This window comes from Hylobates moloch, unplaced genomic scaffold (assembly GCF_009828535.3).
Source record: "Hylobates moloch isolate HMO894 unplaced genomic scaffold, HMol_V3 SCAFFOLD_16, whole genome shotgun sequence".
Lineage (NCBI taxonomy): Eukaryota > Metazoa > Chordata > Mammalia > Primates > Hylobatidae > Hylobates > Hylobates moloch.
The window spans coordinates 40,153,979-40,171,828 of record NW_026652291.1 but is presented as its reverse complement, the minus strand read 5'-3'; the positions used below and the strand labels follow the sequence as shown (position 1 = coordinate 40,171,828).

The 17,850-nt window shown below is 45.8% G+C and overlaps 1 pseudogene; it reads left to right on the top strand.

Annotated features, from left to right (window-relative positions):
• The first annotated feature begins 7,450 nt into the window (after positions 1–7,450).
• LOC116484665 (polypyrimidine tract-binding protein 1-like) lies at positions 7,451–11,566 on the top strand (annotated as a pseudogene).
• The last annotated feature ends 6,284 nt before the right edge of the window (positions 11,567–17,850 follow it).

The window sequence follows — 17,850 nt, the reverse complement described above, 5'->3', positions numbered from 1 at the left end:
CCCCCACCCTTCTTTCTCTACTGATTCAAGAATCTGGTGAAGAAACTAGGGCTAGAGAAATGGAATCAAACTTTCCTGTGCTGCTAGTAACACCAGGCACTTGGTCTGTCATGAGGTCTCCTGCTTTATTTTATTTTATTTTGAGACGGAGTTTTGCTCTTGCTGCCCAGGCTGGAGTGCAATGGCATGATCTCGGCTCACCGCAACCTCTACCTCCCAGGTTCAAGTGATTCTCTTGCCTCAGCCTCCCGAGTAGCTGGGGCTACAGGCATGTGCCACCACGCCCGGCTAATTTTGTATTTTTCGTAGAGACAGGATTTCACCATGTTGGTCGGGCTGATCTTGAACTCCCGACCTCAGGTGATCCACCCGCCTCGGCCTTCCAAAGTGCTGGGATTACAGGCATGAGCCACTACACCCTGCCTACTACTTTATAACTCTCACAGTTTTCGCAGTATTTCACACCTATATCTCATATGATCCTCTCAACAACCTGTTCACAGAGGCAGAATGGGCATTATTAGCTGAGGAGCTAATGCTGCAACTCTTAGTGTTCATAACCTGTTCCGTATCATGATACACATAGGAAACTGAAAAAAAAACATATATGCACACACACACACACACACATCTCACTATGGAAAAAGTATGAGGCTGCTGGCACCAGAGGTAATTAACCCAGAGGTTCTAGCTGCCCTAGGCCTTGCATTGAGAGGATCAATATCTTATCATACCTGTAATCCACTCCCTGCCCACCAGTTAGGAAGTTCTGGCTTCGAGAAGTGTGCTAATTAGTTCAAGGCCACAAGGTTAATATATTAATAGTTGATCCTTGAATAACACAGGGACAAGGGCACCAACTCCTGTGCAGTAAGAACTTCACATATAACTTTTAACTCCCCCAAAACTTAACTACTAATGGCCTACTGTTGACTGGAAACCTTACCAATATTATAAACAACCAATCAACACGTATTTTGTATGTCTTACATACTTACATACAATAAAGTATATATGCTTATATACAATAAAGCTTATATACAATAAAGTAAGCTAGAGGAAAGAAAATGTTATTAATTTTAGGCCTTGCATGGTGGCTCACACCTGTAATCCTAACACTTTGGGAGGTCAAGGCAGGAGAATCACTTGAGTCTAGGAGTTTGAGGCCAGCCTGGGCAACACAGTGAGTCTCCATCTCTACAGAATAAAAAATAAAAAAAATTGGCTGAGCACGGTGGCCCAACACTTTGGGAGGCTGAGGTGGGCGGATCACCTGAGGTCAGGAGTTTGAGACCAGCCTGGCCAACATGATGAAACCCCGTCTCTACTGAAAATATGAAAATTAGCCAGACATGGTGGTGGGAGCCTGTAATCCCAGCCACATGGAAGGCTGAAGCAGGAGAATTCCTTGAACCTGGGAGGCAGAGGTTGCAGTGAGCCGAGATAATGCCACTGCACTCTAGCCTGGGTGACAGAATGAGACTCTATCTCAAAAAATAAATAAATAAACAAATAAAATAAATAAATAAATAAATAAATAGCTGGATGTGGTGGTGTGCACCTATAGTTCCAGCTACTCTGGAGGCTGAGACAGAAGGATCACTTGAGCCCAGGAGTTCAAGGCTGCAGTGAGCTATGATTGTGTCACTGCACTCCAGCCTGCATGACAGAGCAAGACTCTGTCAAGAAAGAAAGGAAGGAGGGAAGGAAGGAAGGAAAAAGGGAAGGAAGGAAGGAAAATGAGGGAAGAAAGGAAGGAAGGTAGGAAGGAAGGAAAAGGAAGGAAGAAGGGAAGGAAGGAAGGAAGAAGGGAGGGAAGGAAGGAAGGAAGAAGGGAAGGAAGGAAGGAAGGAGAAAGAGAAAATATATTCATTACATGGAAGTGGATCATCACTTCCACCTCAGCCTTATCATGTTAATGTTGAGTAGGCAGGCTGAGAAGGAGGAGGAGGAAGAGGAGGGTTTGATCTTCTTGTCTCTGGGGTGGCAGAGGCAAAAGAAAATTCACATATAAGTGGACTGTGCAGTTCAAACCTGTGTTGTTCAAGGGCTAATTGTATATAGGAATTTGAGCTCAGATCCTCTAAGTCCAAATCCAAAGAATCTCAAACACAGTCTGAAGTGGAAGAGGCATTTGTTACCTGCACACATCCCCACTGTAGCTTACTGGGTCAGAGAAGCTTCAAAGAGATGGCCTTTCCTTCCGGCCTACATCTACTGGACCAATCTCTATCTAGAGATGCAATCTGCCTCCTATCAGATCTCTTCCTTTCTGAGCCAGAGCAGGTTTTTCTAGTTACCTTCTGGAGAGGGGAGATCAGAGGAGTCTGCATTAAGGCTCCTGATCTGGGTAGTCCTCTGCTGATCTGGAAACCCACCATGGGGTGGGCAGTGCCTATTAGATAACCAAGATGCTGTCCCCACTTCTGAATACAAGCCAAGCGACCCTGTCCAATGTGGTCAGGACAGTAGATATTTCACTAAATAAAAAAATCTGCAAGGGGAACCAGGGAAAATGGTAAAAGCATACCTTAAACTTTCAATTTTAACTTAAAGCACATAAAGGTAAGTTTAGGTACCATTTCCTTTGAGGGTAGGATCAAGGCATTTTCTTGGAGCAGGTATCTATTAACTGGAGTTCTCCTTTATCTTTCTTGCATTCACTGTATCTACAGTTTATTTACTTATTTTTTTGAGACAGAGTCTCGCTCTGTCGCCAGGTTGGAGTGCAGTGGTGTGATCTCAGCTCACTGCAACCTCCACCTCCCAGGTTCAAGCAATTCTCCTGCCTCAGCCTCCCGAGTAGCTGGGATTACAGGAGTGTGCCATCACGCCCAGCTAATTTTTGTATTTTTAGTAGAGACGGGGTTTCACCATGTTGGCCAGGCTGGTCTTGATCTCTCGATCTCATGATCTGCCCACCTCAGCTTCCCAAAGTGCTGGGATTACAGGTGTGAGCCACTGCGCCCGACCTACAGTTTATTTATTCTACAAATATGTGTTGTGTTCCTACTATATGCCAGACATAATTTAGGTGATAAGGAAACAGCAGTGAACAACACAAAGTCTCTGCACTCACAGAGCTTACTTTTCTATTGGAATCTACCATACATTCCAGTTTGGGTTTCTTTAGAGTAGAATGAGAACTTAAACACACAAGGCAATCCGAGCCTTACTCTACATTACCAAGAATTACCCTAAAGTGTTTACGAATTTTTTGCTAGTCTTCACCACGTCTTTCCTACACTAATTCAACAGCAATTCTTGTGTGTAACTTCTTTTTATCAAATCTTTCCAAAGCATACAACTCCAGTTTTCACAGGAACAAAAAGCCATTTTTGCACTCATATTTCATTGGTTTTCATGATAATTAAATTGCATAATCAGAATTGCAAGTACAATGGGCAGATGTGGGTTGGGAACCAATAGCCCTGGCTTCTCGTGAGCGCTTAGCTCAATTTGTGGGAACAGAAGTATCTGAGAGTACCTCTACTAGTTGGGTATCTGGCATGCCGTGGGCATTAGCGGGTTCTATAGAGGCAACAGGGAGCATCTGCTAACGGGATGATTTGGTTAGGTGGAGGTTCGCTTCAAGAGCTTCTGCCGGCCGGGCGCTGTGGCTCACGCTTGTAATCCCAGCACTTTGGGAGGCCGAGGCGGGCGGATCACGAGGTCAGGATATCGAGACCACGGTGAAACCCCGTCTCTTCTAAAAATACAAAAAATTAGCCGGGCGTGGTGGCAGGCGCCTGTAGTCCCAGCTACTCGGAGAGGCTGAGGCAGGAGAATGGCGTGAACCCGGGAGGCGGAGTTTGCAGTGAGCTGAGATTGCGCCACTGCACTCCAGCCTGGGCCACAGAGCGAGACTCTGTCTCAAAAAAAAAAAAAAAGAGCTTCTGCCATATTGACCCACCTCTCTTCTCCAGACCAAATGCCACCTCTTCTGTTGAAGTGTTTAAGTACTTATTCTAAAGCTTTACAAAGGTGGAGGAAACAAGACATACCTTTGTTTAGCTACATTTCGGTTTTTATAAAATTCATAAAGGCGACGATATGTTTCTGTGCTGCCTTTTGTGTGCTGTCTTATGTGAATGTTCTCCTTTTCTCTGCAATCCTCTCTTACATATGGCCCTCGTCAGGTGCCCCAGGCATACCACTTCCCTTAGGATAATGCAGTCCCAGCCCTGCAGTCCCTTCTTTTATTTATTTATTTATTTATTTATTTATTCATTTATTTATTTGAGAGGGAGTCTCTCTCTGTCGCCCAGGCTGGAGTGCAGTGGTGCGATCTCGGCTCACTGCAAGCTCCGCCTCCCGGGTTCACGCCATTCTCCTGCCTCAGCCTCCCAAGTAGCTGGAACTACAGGCACCCGCCACCACGCCTGACTAATTTTTTGTATTTTTAGTAAAGACGGGATTTCACCGTGTTAGCCAGGATGGTCTCGATCTCCTGACCTCATGATCCACCCGCCTCAGCCTCCCAAAGTGCTGGGATTACAGGCGTGAGCCACTGCGCCCGGCCTGTCCCTTCTTGAGTCTCACAAATTCTGTCTCTTCAGACATCAGCTGGGATCACTGCATTTTCCCTTAGCTCAGGCTTTTGCTGGCTCTGTAGAGGCAAGAGATAAATTCTGACACATGAACAGGGCTAAAGGAGAAGCAGGAGAACGCTGGCTTCTTTCCATCTGAAGGCAAATGTACATCACCACCACCAAATAATGTAGATTTCTTCAGAAAACCCTCCAGTCTGGTCTTCTTTATTTTTCATGAAAAATGCACATTTCTCTTATTATTATAGCTTGGCCCCTATTTTCCTGCAACCTCCACCTGAATTTCATGACAAAGAGCCCCCCTCCCCCTACACACATCAACTGAAAATGCCTCCACTCCAGGAACAATTTGGGACCAAAGGCACAGTGTTCAAATAGCATATACAGAGGTAAAATCTTCTCCCCAAACAGTAGAGGTGGATCATTCAGCTCATTCTCTACAATAGAGCTCCCGCTCTACAGGAGAGCCAGTTGCCCTCCCTTTTGTAAAGGGATAACAAGAGAATATGTGCCTATTTATCCTGACAACACAACAGAGCAAGCCATATTAGAGAAAAACAGGAAAAATGATGATGCTAAGAAGTCAATGATAAAGACTGTTCCATGCTCCACAGTGTTCCTTAGGTGACAATGAGGTGATAGAGATCATTTAATCCAACCAGTTTATGTCAAAAATAAGAAAACCAAGACACTTGGGTGAAATGACTCGCACAAGACAGAGCCAGCCTGAGGCAAAGCTGGGGTAAGAACTCTCTGACATTGAGTCATTTGTTGCATCCACTACACCAGCTGTTCTCAAAGTGTGATCCATAGACCCCTGAGGGTCCCTGCCATTCTTCTGAGGTATTCCTGACGTCAAAACTACTTTCATAATAATCATATGATGTTTTCTGCCTTTTTCACTGTGTCGACAATTTGCACTGATGGTGGGTAAAACTACTGGCATTTTAGCATGAACCAAAGCCTAAGCATCCAACTGTACTAGTCATCACTGTCACACACTTACAGGAAAAACAAATGCCAGATTCACTTAAACAAATGCCCTTAGGCTGGGTGCCTTGGCTCACTCCTATCATCCCAGCACTTCGGGAGGCCTCAGCCAAGGCCAGAGGATCACTTGAGGCCAGGAGTCTGAGACCCTGCCTCTACTTAAAAAAAAAAAAAGAGAGAGAGAGAGAATGTCATTGGTGAAGCAGTCAAAATTAATTCTATTAAATATTGACAATTCTCAAAATAATCTGTGTGCTATGGTTTCAGTATGTCCCCCAAAGTTCTTGTGTTGGAAATTTAATCCCCATTGCAACAGTGTTGAGAAGTGGGACTTTTCAGAGGTGATTACGGTCATGAGGGCTCTGCCCTCATCAATGGATTAATGCCATTATCTCAGGAGTGTGTTGCTGATAAAAAGGAGGGACTCGGCCTCCTTTCTCCTCTTGCACATGCGGCTCTCTTGCCCTTCTGCCTTCTGCCATGGGATGACAAACAAGGAGGCCCTCCCCTAGATGCGGGCCCCTTAACTTCTCAGCCTCCAGAACTGTAAAAAATACATTTCTTTTCTTTATAAATTACCCAGTCTGTGATATTCTGTTATGGAAACACACAACAGACTGAGACACTGTGTAACAAAATGAGAAGTATGCATAAAGTACTTTTGCTGTGTTCCAAACTATGATAGTTATCTCTAGGAAAAACACTTAGGCGATTATTTGAGTTGAACAAACCACTTTTTTTCATGGAGCATCTTTTTTTCTTTTTTTCTTGAAAGAACAAATGACAAAGAATGCTATTTCAGACTAAGCATTTGGCAGACATTTTCTTAAAAATGAACAAAGGGAGCCTGTCACTTCAAGGAAAACAACTGATAGTATTTGTTGCTGATGATAAAATTTGAGCTTCCAAGCAAAAATTAGAATTTGGAAAAACTTTTGTTTACCACTGTGGAGCTCGACAGCTTCTCAATACATAAGGATTTTTTTAATGAAATAGATTGGTGATATTAATGACTGTGATTTTTTTCTGATATGGTATAATAAAATGTGTCAACATTTGAAATACCTGCATAATTCAAAGACAAATATTTTCCAACGACCAATGAATGCATTGTATTACAAAATTATGCATGGGTAAAAGATCCATTCTAAGTACACAACAAACCAATGGATTTTAATGTAACAGAACACGAAAAGTTCATTGACATAATTTCAGACTTCACATTGCAACTAACCTTTAAGACACTTGTTTTGGTGTAGTATCAAAAAAGAATATCCACAATTGTCTAAGAGGACTATTAAATACTCTTCCCTTTTCCAGCTACATATCTGTGTGAAGCTGGATTTTCTTCACACATTTTGACCAAACCAATATATTGCAATATACTGAATGCAAAAGTAAATATTTGAGAATCCATTCATCTTCTGTTAATGCACACATTTTAAAAATTTCAAAATATTTCACAATGCAAAACAATACCATTTTTCAAAAATGTAAAATAATCTCATTTTTCTTGCTGAAAATTTTGTTTGGAAGATACGATTTTTAAAAATAGAAATATGGGCCGGGCACGGTGGCTCATGCCTGTAATTCCAGCACTTTGGGAGGCTAAGGCGGGCAAATCACCTGAGGTCAAGAGTTCCAGACCACCCTGGCCAACGTGGAGAAACCCCTTCTCTACTAAAAATACAAAAAATAGCTGGGCATGCGCTTGTAATCCCAGCTACTCGGGAGGCTGAGGCAGGAGAATTGTTTGAACCCAGGAGGCAGAAGTTGCAGTGAGCCAAGATCGCGCCACTGCGCTCCAGCCTAGGCAACAGAGCGAGACTCCCTCTCAAAAATAAATAAATAAATAAATAAATAAATAAATAAATAAATAAATAAATAAATAAGTAAGTAATAAAATATTCTGGCGCCTCCACTCCATCCCCCGCGGGTCTGCTGTGTGTGCCATGGACGGCATTGTCCCAGAAATAGCAGTTGGTACAAAGCGGGGATCTGACGAGCTTTTCTCTACTTGTGTCACTAACAGACCATTTATCATGAGCAGCAACTGGGCCTCTGCAGCAAATGGACATGGCAGCAAGAAGTTCAAAGGTGACAGCAGAAGCGCCGGTGTCCCCTCCAGAGTGACCCACATCCAGAAGCTCCCATCGGCGTCACCGAAGGGGAGGTGATCTCCCTGGAGCTGCCCTTTGGGAAGGTCACTAATCTCCTGACGCTGAAGGGGAAAAACCAGGCCTTCATCGAGTTGAGCACGGAGGAGGCTGCCAACAGCGTGGTGAACTACTATCCCTCGGTGACGCCCGTGCTGCATGGCCAGCCCATCTACATCCAGTTCTCCAGCCACAAGGGGCTGAAGACCGACAGCTCTCCCAACCAGGCGCGGGACCCGGCGGCCCTCAGGCCGCGAACTCGGTCCAGTCGGGGAACCTGGCCTTGACTGCCCCGGCGGCGGCCCTAGACGCAGGAATGGCCATGGCCAGGCAGAGCCCGGTGCTCGGGATCATCGTAGAGAACCTCTTTTACCCCGTGACCCTGGATGTGCTGCACCAGATTTTCTCCAAGTTCGGCAAAGTGAAGACCATCACCTTCATCAAGGACAACCAGTTCCAGGCTCTGCTGCAGTATGCGGACCCCGAGAACGCCCAGCATGCCAAGCTGTAGCTGGACTGGCAGAACACCTATAACGCCTGCCATACGCTGTGCATTGACTTCTCCAAGCTCATCAGCCTCAACGTCAAGTACAACAACGGCAAGAGCAGCGACTACCACGCCCAGACCTGCCCTCCGGGTACAGCCAGCCCTTGCTGGACCAGACATGGCCGCGGCCTTCAATCTTTCAGTTCCCAACATCCACGGAGCCCTGGTCCCCCTGGCCATCCCCTTGGCGGTGGCGGCAGCTGCAGCAGCAGGCCGGATCTCCATCCCGGGCCTGGCGGGGGCAGGAAATTCTGTCTTGCTGGTCAGCAACCTCAACCCAGAGACAGTCACACCCCTAAGCCTTTTTTTTTTTTTTTTTTAGACGGAGTCTTGCTTTGTTGCCCAGGCTGGAGTGCAATGGCATGATCTCGGCTCATTGCAACCTCTTCCTCCCGGGTTCAAGTGATTCTCCTGCCTCAGCCTCCCGAGTAGCTGGGATTACAAGCACGCCACCACGCCCAGCTAATTTTTGTATTTTTAGTAGAGACGGGGTTTCACCATGTTGGTCAGGCTGGTCTCGAACTCTTGATCTCGTGATCCGCCTGTCTCAGCCTCCCAAAATCCTGGGATTAAAAGCGTGAGCCACCACGCCCAGCCCCCAAAGCCTCTTTATTCTTTTCAGCGTCTACGGGGACGTGCAGCGCATGAAGATCCCGTTCAATAAGGAGAACGCTCTGGTGCAGATGGCGGATGGCAACCAGGCCCAGCTGGCCATGAGCCACCTGAACTGGCACAAGCTGCACAGGAAGCCCATCCGCATCGTCTCGTCCGTATCACGCCCTCAAAGCACCAGAACATGAAGCTGCCCCGCGAGGGCCGGGAGGACCAGGGCCCCCTTCCTTCCTTCCTTCCTTCCTTCCTTCCTTCCTTCCTTCCTTCCTTCCTTCCTTCCTTCCTTCCTTCCTTCCTCCCTCCCTCCCTCCCTCCTTTCTTTCCTTTCTTTCTTTCTTTCCTTTCTTTCTTTTTTTCCTTTCTTTCCTTTCTTTCTTTCTTTTGACGGCGTCTAGCTCTGCCTCAGCCTCCCGAGTAGCTGGGACAATGGGCGCCCGCCACCACGCCCAGCTAATTTTTTGTATTTTTAGTAGAGATGGGGTTTCACCGTGTTAGCCAGGATGGTCTGGATCCCCTGACCTCGTGATCTGCCCGCCTCGGCTTCCCAAAGTGCTGGGATTACAGGCGTGAGCCACCACGCCCGGCCTTTATTTTTTTAAAAAGAAATCAGTTTACCTGTTTTTTAAAAAATTAAATCTAGTTCACCGTGCTAAAATTAATTAAATTTAATTTAATTTAAATAGAAATATGTTATTTATATTAACATGTAATGGGTTTATTATTGTGATCTTAAAACTGACAAATATTTTATATTTTCTGCCACTAACCTACATACCTTTTAAGAGTATATACAGGGGTCTTGAGACAAAAAAATTTGAGAACTGCTGTATTACCCCATCTTGCCCTCCAGAATGTGGACTGAAGGGAAGTACTTCTTTCCTTTCTACTTAAATGACCCAGTGCTGTTACTGTTTTATTTTAAAATCCAATCTACCCTCTTCCTCCAGAACTATTAAAAAGTAGACTGCAAAAGAACCATAGCTTCCTGAAATCAAAGGACCCAAAACAAAGAGAAAGCAAAAGCAGCGAATAAAAGGACTTCTCCAGAGACTGGCAGGCGGACCAAAGACCACTTCCCCTCCAGCCAGCCTGGTAGGAGTTGCCTATTCCTTTTTCTTCATTGTTCTCACACCCAGTCACCCACTCCCATCCCCTACATTCCAACCCCCATTCTGGAAAGCTATTGTTCTCCAGGGCCTCAAAACACAAAGGGACTTCATACATCTTTGGGCTGACTCCCCACCCCATCCTCTGTCTGAGATTACAGTGCAGGGAAGGGCACTTTCAGATTCTGCCTGAGCCTCCACCAGCCTCCTGTTCTTAGGCTTGGGGCTGAGATGAAAAGGGAACACCACTGTTTCTGGCCTGAAAAGGAAATGTAAATGCCTTGCAAGCCAGAAGCTGCCAGAAGACCATTTCCCTGTTAGTAAACAGGGCTGCCTGAGCCATCTGTCTCCTCTTTAATAACCTGTGGGGCACCTATTGATTGCGCATGCTGGTCCCTCATAAATTAAAACAGGGATGCCTTCCGGTTGCTCTGTAGCTGCGTAGATGGTGAAATTGGCTCACTAATACTTCATGCTCATGGAGCACAGTGTATCCCGCCACATAAACATGAAGAATATGTATCATCAGGCTCTGGGAATGCACGGAAAACAACCCGAGAAGCTTCTGGGCATGCTGCAGACTTTAATTAGGCAGTTCCTTCCACTAGGATTGGAGACCGGCAGAAACACCAATTGCATGCCTCCTGCCGCAGCCTGTTCTGCTTTCAGATGGGAGGGAGGAGCAAGCCCTGGTGGGTAGGAGATGAGCCTGCTCCTCTCTCCACCTCCTTATCAGGATGGGCACCCGTAAGCAGAAAGGAATGTTCATCTCTCATGCTGTGGTAGAAAGAGCACCAAGTTAGCAGTCCGAAAACATTCAAAACTTCTGCTTTAGCCACTTACAGCTACGTGATCATGGGCGCAAGTGCCTTAACCTCTCGGAATCACAGCATCTCATCTGGAAAGTGGAGAAAGTAATAACACCTAGCTGCCTGTGAGGCTTGAGGAAAATAAGTCTTTCCTGGTGCACAGTATGGTCTCAGTAAATACTGAAACTGAAATCGAAGCAGATGAAGAACAGGGTGGCAGGTACAGGGCTGATACTATTTCTTTCTCTCACCTCAAAAATCTGGCATCAGGAACTTTCCACCACTACCCCTAGCCAACATTTTGCTCTTTAAGTAAGAAGTGAGGCCCTGCAACTCATAGCTTGGTACATTGGAAATGTTTCTCTTACCCTTCCATCTTTCTGTGTCCGCTCCTGAGCTGGCTCTCAGTTGAAAATTCATTTAGCAGGAAACATCTCTAAAATGCATGGTAAACGTCGAAAAACATGCTAGCATAGTTTACCATTCTACCAAAAACAGCTTGGCACCCACATGCCAACACTTGGCAGAACCTTCCGAGTTTCTCTAACTTTAAACAGACCCTAGGCAACCAGATCCACTTATGCTTCCCAGAGTGTGTAGCATTTCATTAAAGTTTTACCACAGTCCCCTTCCTCTGCCATTGCTAATTAAAATGAACAAGGACAATGTGGAGAGCCATATTTTGCTATTCCTGGAAATATCTGCTGCTCCAGGGAGGGTGTAGGACATTGAATGGTCCCCTCACCCTAAAGGATATGGTCGCATCCTGGAACTCATGGATGGGTCCAGGATGTGATTGGGTGTGAGAAAAACGAAGCAAAAAAGGTCTTGGCAGATGTAAAAATAAAGGATCTTAAAATGAGATGATCCTGGATTACCTGGGTGGGCCCTAAATCCAATGACAAGTGTTTTTGTTTTTTGTTTTGTTTTGTTTTTGTTTTAGACAGTGTTTCACTTGTTGCCCAAGCTGGAGTGCAATGTCGTGATCTTGGCTCACCGCAACCTCCACCTCCTGGGTTCAAGCAATTCTCCTGCCTCAGCCTCCCAAGTAGCTGGGATTACAGGCATGTGCCACCACACCCGGCTAATTTTGTATTTTTAGTAGAGATGGGGTTTCTCCATGTTGGTCAGGCTGGTCTTGAAATCCTAACCTCGGGTGATCCACCCGCCTCCGCCTCCCAAAGTGCTGGGATTACAGGCGTGAGCCACCGTGCCCAACCATGACAAGTGTTTTTATAAGAGACAGAAAAGAGTCAGGTGCAGTGGCTCACGCCTATAATCTCAGCACTTTGGAAGGCCAAGGTGGGAGGATCGCTTGAGACCAGCCCAGGCAACATGGTGAGACCCCATCTCTACAAAAAATTAGCCAGGCACAGTGGCACGCACCTGTGGCCCCAGCTACTAAGAAAGCTGAGATGGGAGAATCGCTTGAGCTTCAGAGATCGAAGCTGCAGTGAGCAGTGTTCACACCACTGCACTCCAGCCTGGACGACAGAGCGAGACCCAGTCGCAAAAACAAACAGACAGACAGAAGAGGAGAAGGCCCAGAGGGGAAGTCCATGTGAACATGGAGGCAGAGGCTGAAGTGATGCAAGGCCAAGGAACAAAGACGCCACCAGAAGCTGGAGAGGCCAGGGAGGATCGTCCACTAGAGGCACCGGAAGGACTGTGGCCCCACCAACACCTTGATTTTGGAGTTCTGGCTCCAAAACTGTGAGAGAATCAATTTCTGGTATTTTAGGCCACCCAATTCGTGGTCATTTGGTTACGTGCAACATACAGAAAAATGTCTGGTAGAATACATTCCATGGCAGATTGCTGGTAGTTGCCCTGTCCATTTTTCCTTCCTTTTTGGTAACAAAAAACTGATTTTTGGGGGGATGGTCATGTGCTCAGTGAAAGCTTCCCTTCCCCAGCATCTCTTGCAGCAAGATGTGGCCATAAGACTAAGTTTTGGCGAAAGAAGTATAAACAAAGAAGTGTATGAGACTTCTACAAAGTCTCTTTATGGGAGAGTGCTGTGAGTTAAATTGTCTCTCCCCAAAATTTATATATAAAAGTCCCAATCCCTCGTACCTCAGCATGTGACCTTATTTGGAATAGGGCGCTTGCAGATGTAATTAGTTAAAATGAGGTCATGCGGGTGGGCCCTAATCCAATATAAATATATCCTTATATAAAGGGGAAAATTGGACACAGAAACACACACACAGGGAGAATGCCATGTGACGACCAAGGCAGAGATTGGGGTGATGCTTCCACAAGGTAAGGAAACTTAAAGATTTCCAGCCAATCATGAGCAGCTAGGGGAGAGGCATGGGACGGATTTTTCCTTACAGTTCTCAGAAGGAACCAGTCCTGCCGGATACATTGATGTTGGACTTCTAGCCTGCAGAACTGTGAGAATTGTGAGACAATAAGTAAATTTCTGTGGTATGAGCTGCTCAATTTATGGTCCTTTGTCACAGCAGCCCTAGCAAACTAATACAGAGAGATATGCCCTTCCACTTTTCCATCTTGCTACCTAGTCCTAATATAGATAAGAGGGATGGTTCTCCATTAGCCGTTGTGCTACATGAGGATGGGGGTCACATTCACAGATGGTACAGCAGGGAGCTAGAAGAAACTTGGGACCCTAAAAACTTCATGGAGGTGCCATATTAGCCCTGGACTGCCTATCCCTTGGCTTATCTTTCTGAAAAATAAATAAAATTAAAGCTTTTGTTATTATTATGTTTTTTGAAACATGTAGTTGAATATAATTTTTTTTTTGAGATGGAGTCTCGCTCCGTCACCCAGGCTGAAGTGCAGTGGTACAATCTCGGCTCACTGCAACCTCCGCCTTCCAGGTTCAAGCAATTCTCCTGTCTCAGCCTCCCGAGTAGCTGGGATTACAGGCATGCGCCACCACACCTGGCTAATTTTGTATTTTTAGTGGAGACACAGTTTCACCATATTGGTCAGGCTGGTCTCGAACTCCTGACCTCAGGTGATCCGCCTATCTCAGCCTCCCAAAGTGTTGAGATTACAGGTGTGAGCCAGTGTGCCTGGCCAGTTGAATATAATCTTAACCAATACACACACAATTTTGATAAATGAGTTCTTTGGGGAGAGGACTGGGATTGGACTGTCATAGGAAATGTTTGCTTTACCTGTATGTTTCAATTTTGATATCAGGAATGTACTCGTGTACTCTTTTGTAATTAAAAATAAATCTGTTTTATAATAAATAAATTACAAGGAAAAAAGAGGGATGGGAACCTGTAGATTCAAGGAGACCTAAGAAATACATCAACTATAATGGATGATTGGATGCAGGAAAAAAAACAAAAAGAAATATATCATCCAATTACAATGTATGAGTCTTATTTGGATCTTGATTTAAACTCCAAATTTTTTAAATGTACAAGATAATTGGGGAAATTTTAATATTAATCAGATATTCAATATTAAGGAATTATTGTTTTTATGAAGGCTAACAATATTGTAGTGATGTATTTAGAGTGTTCTTATCTTTCAGACTCTAAAACATGGTTTTCAACCTTGTCACAATTGTTATTTTGAGCCATGTAGTTCTTTGTCGTGAGGCGCTGGCCTGTGCATTGTAGAATGTTTCGTAGCAGCCCTGTTTCTACCCTGTCTTCCAGCAGCTAGATGCTGGGTGCACACCCCTCCCCCCAACGTTGTAAAAACCAAAAAAAGTCTCCACATATTGCCAAATGTCCCCTAGGGGGCAAAACTGTCCTGGGCTGAGAATAACAGCTCTAAAATTTAGAGATACTGACTGGACTATTTATGGGCGAAATGATTCGATGACTGGATTTTGCTTCAAAATAATCCAGGTGATGGGGAGGGAGGGCGGTGGGTAAAATGTTCCATAATGGAAAGTTTAACATACATTTAAAATTTTTGAAAGAGTCCATTTAGACTTCTCTTTCCATCAATATGGGGAACTTAACATTCTTAAATAGTCTCTCACTATAAGACGGGAATATACTGGATAAAATGCAACAGATGTTCACCTCCTCGGTCCAAGATCTTGTCTCATGTCTCCCACAAAAGCATTAAAATCCAAGGATCTAGATTCCAAGTATGACTGGGCAAGGCAAGCCCTCCCTCCCAATCCTCCCCGCCAGGCATCCTCGGTGCTGCACCCCGGGCATACTCAGCTAGGAGCTGCTCCTGCGTCTTCCTCAGTTGCTTGGTAACCCTAACTCCTGAGATGTCCTCTCAGCTCTGCCCCCTGGGCCTCCTCCTTTCCCAGTCCCCAAGCTTAAGCTGGAGGGGGTGTGCTTGGAGCCAGATTCATTAGGGCCATGCCTTGCCCATCCCTGCGAGGGCCCAGCCCATCAGCCTCCTCCTCACTGTTTGCAGGTGCTCTCTACAGAGCACTGAGCAGCCTACCCTTTCATCAGGCTCACACCTGCGCCCGTGTTCTCCACCAGCTGCTTCACTCCAGCCCCTGCTCGGGACAGCCCGGCCTTTCTAGGGCCCACGCGCCCCTGAGCGTCTCCGCTGAGACCGACTTTCACGCCCACCTGGTCTTCCCCAAGACATGGAGCCTTCAGAGGTTTCATCAGAATTCCCTCAGGATGTGGGTTTTGAGTTGTCATCCGAGCCCATCAGGGGCCAGAGTGTAGGTGGGCCCAGGGGCCTCTGAGCTGGAGGCGAATGGGGCTTGAAAGGCCTCTGAGCGGAGCCAGGAACCCGCCCTCTGGGGGCCTGGGAGCCGGGCTGCGCGCTTAGGTCCCAGCACGAGGTCCGAGGCGCTCTCTGCTTGCTTCAGGGGCCGCAGAGGGAGGCTGACCATAGCTGCAACACCCCCACAGTGCTGGACACCGGGCGGGAAGTCTGTCTTGCACCGACTAGACCAGAACGGCAGACATTTTCCCGACAAGGAAGGGGAGCAAGATTGAGTAAGATAAGCCCGGTTATTTTTATACGGACATTGTTCCAACCACAATGACTGTTTTCGAAGGTGGGCGGTATTTGTTTGGTGGAAGGATCTTTGAGGTAAGAGGCAGCAGGATGCTTTAGCACCACCACTTCCTTTACTTTTCTGAGTGTTCCCTCATCAAGCCACCAGTTCGGGTTCTGCTCCATTTTTCTGGCTGGTAAAGAAGTAGAATGAGGTGAAATCTGGCTACCTACTTCCCCTGGGGGGACAGTCATGGCTGCTGGTGAGTTTCAAGTGATTTGAGAGCTGTTGGTAGACTTAAGTGAGGAGCTCTTTCCCTCCCCTTCACAGAAATGGAATAATGTGCAGGTTTCTAAGGGGACTTAGGAGTCGGAGAGCCCTGGGTTCAAATCCCAGAGCCTCCATATTTTGGTTGTGTGAAAAAAAAACAGTGGGCAAGGTAGTCAACATGTCTGTGCCTCATCTTCCCCATACATAAAATGGAAATAAGCCTACTTTTTCGTAAGGTTGTTGTGTGGGTATTAAGTCTCAGTAGATGCCTACTTGAAATATTTGGGGGGACAGCTGCGGCCAGACGCGATGGCTTATGCCTGTAATCCCAGCACTTTGGGAGGCCGAGGCAGGAGGATCACCTGAGCCCAGGAGTTTGAGACTATCCTGGGCAACATGGTGAAACCCCATCTCTATGAAAAATACAAAAAATTAGCTGGGTGCAGTGATGTTTGCCTGTGGTTCTAGCTACTCTGAAGGCTGAGGAGGGAGGGTCACTTGAGCCCAGAAGATGGAGGTTACCGTGAGTGCCATGACACTCCAGCCTGGGCAACAGAGTGAGGCCCCCATCTCAAAAAGTATTAATAACAATGTGTCTGTGCCTATGATCACAGGCGTTATAGACAATAGCTGCAATATATTGAAAGCTTGCTCTCAGAGATAAAGACTCTTTCCATCCCCAGGTCCTGTTGTCAAGCAACTAAGTAGATTCAGAGAAGGAAGAGAGCTGACTGGCAAAGAGGGAGCAATGGAGAGCCATTTAAGATGTTGGGGCAAGAAAGTCATTTAAATGATGAATTATAGGTACAACGTGACTAATACTATTTGAGGGCGGAGGCCTATTGAGTCCTTAGAGGTGTTTGGGGTTAGGGCTCACCAAAAATGGTGCTCCTAGCCTTTGATTGTGGACACTTGTTTTTGCCTGCCCACCATCCCTCCTCCATCGTGAATACCAAGTGTTCCTTTGGGAACCACCCATCTTCCACTCTCTGTCCATGTAGTTCAAATGAGGTTGACCTCAGTCCCTGACTCCAGGGGTGGGTGTATGACCCAGGACCGATTAACTGCAGTCATAACGAGTGGTTGAGGAGTAATCCCTTTGTCCAGAGTGAGTCAATGAGAGTCAGCATTAGGACTTCTGCTGAAAGAGGCACCCTTTCTCCACTGGGGTTGCAAAGCTGAGGGCATGTAAGCCGTCTTTACCACTGCATGAGTAGAGTCTGCTGGAGAGTAAGGACAACAGAGAGAAAAAGCAAATCCAAGAGAAAGATAATTTCCTGTTGCCCTTGCTGAGCACCTGGAGCTAGCCATTCCTGAAGATGTCAAATATCTATCTATGTGAGCTAACATCTATCACCTTCTGAAAGATACTTGAACTGAGTTTCTGTTAGTGGCAACTAAAGGAGTTGTGACTAATTCATCTTTCTATTTATTTTTTATTTTGATGAAAAATTTGCAATTGTTACATTATGGCATAAAAACAGAACTCTGACATGTTTGACAACATACTTTTGACAGTTTTATCTATTTCTGACAAGGACATGCTGGGAAGTTGTGGGAACGTATCTCCTATGTCTGTCCCCCTCCTTTTGAAGTACATTTTTATTCAGAGATACATAAATGTATGCTAATGATCTTATGATGATGATGACCAGAGCTGTGCTCCAAGAAGATTATAGCAACCATGAGTAGGATTAGAGTAGGGAGAGGCAAGGGGCAAAAATACCCCTCAGGAAGCCAATATAATAATTCAAATGATAAGTAGGAAGGATTGTCTCAGGGTGTTAGCTGCAGAAATGGGAAAGAGAGAGGTGGGATCATTGTGGTTTGGCAACAAATTAAAGGCTAAATGAGTGAAAATAAAATGCTTTTATCTACAAGGCCCTACAGAA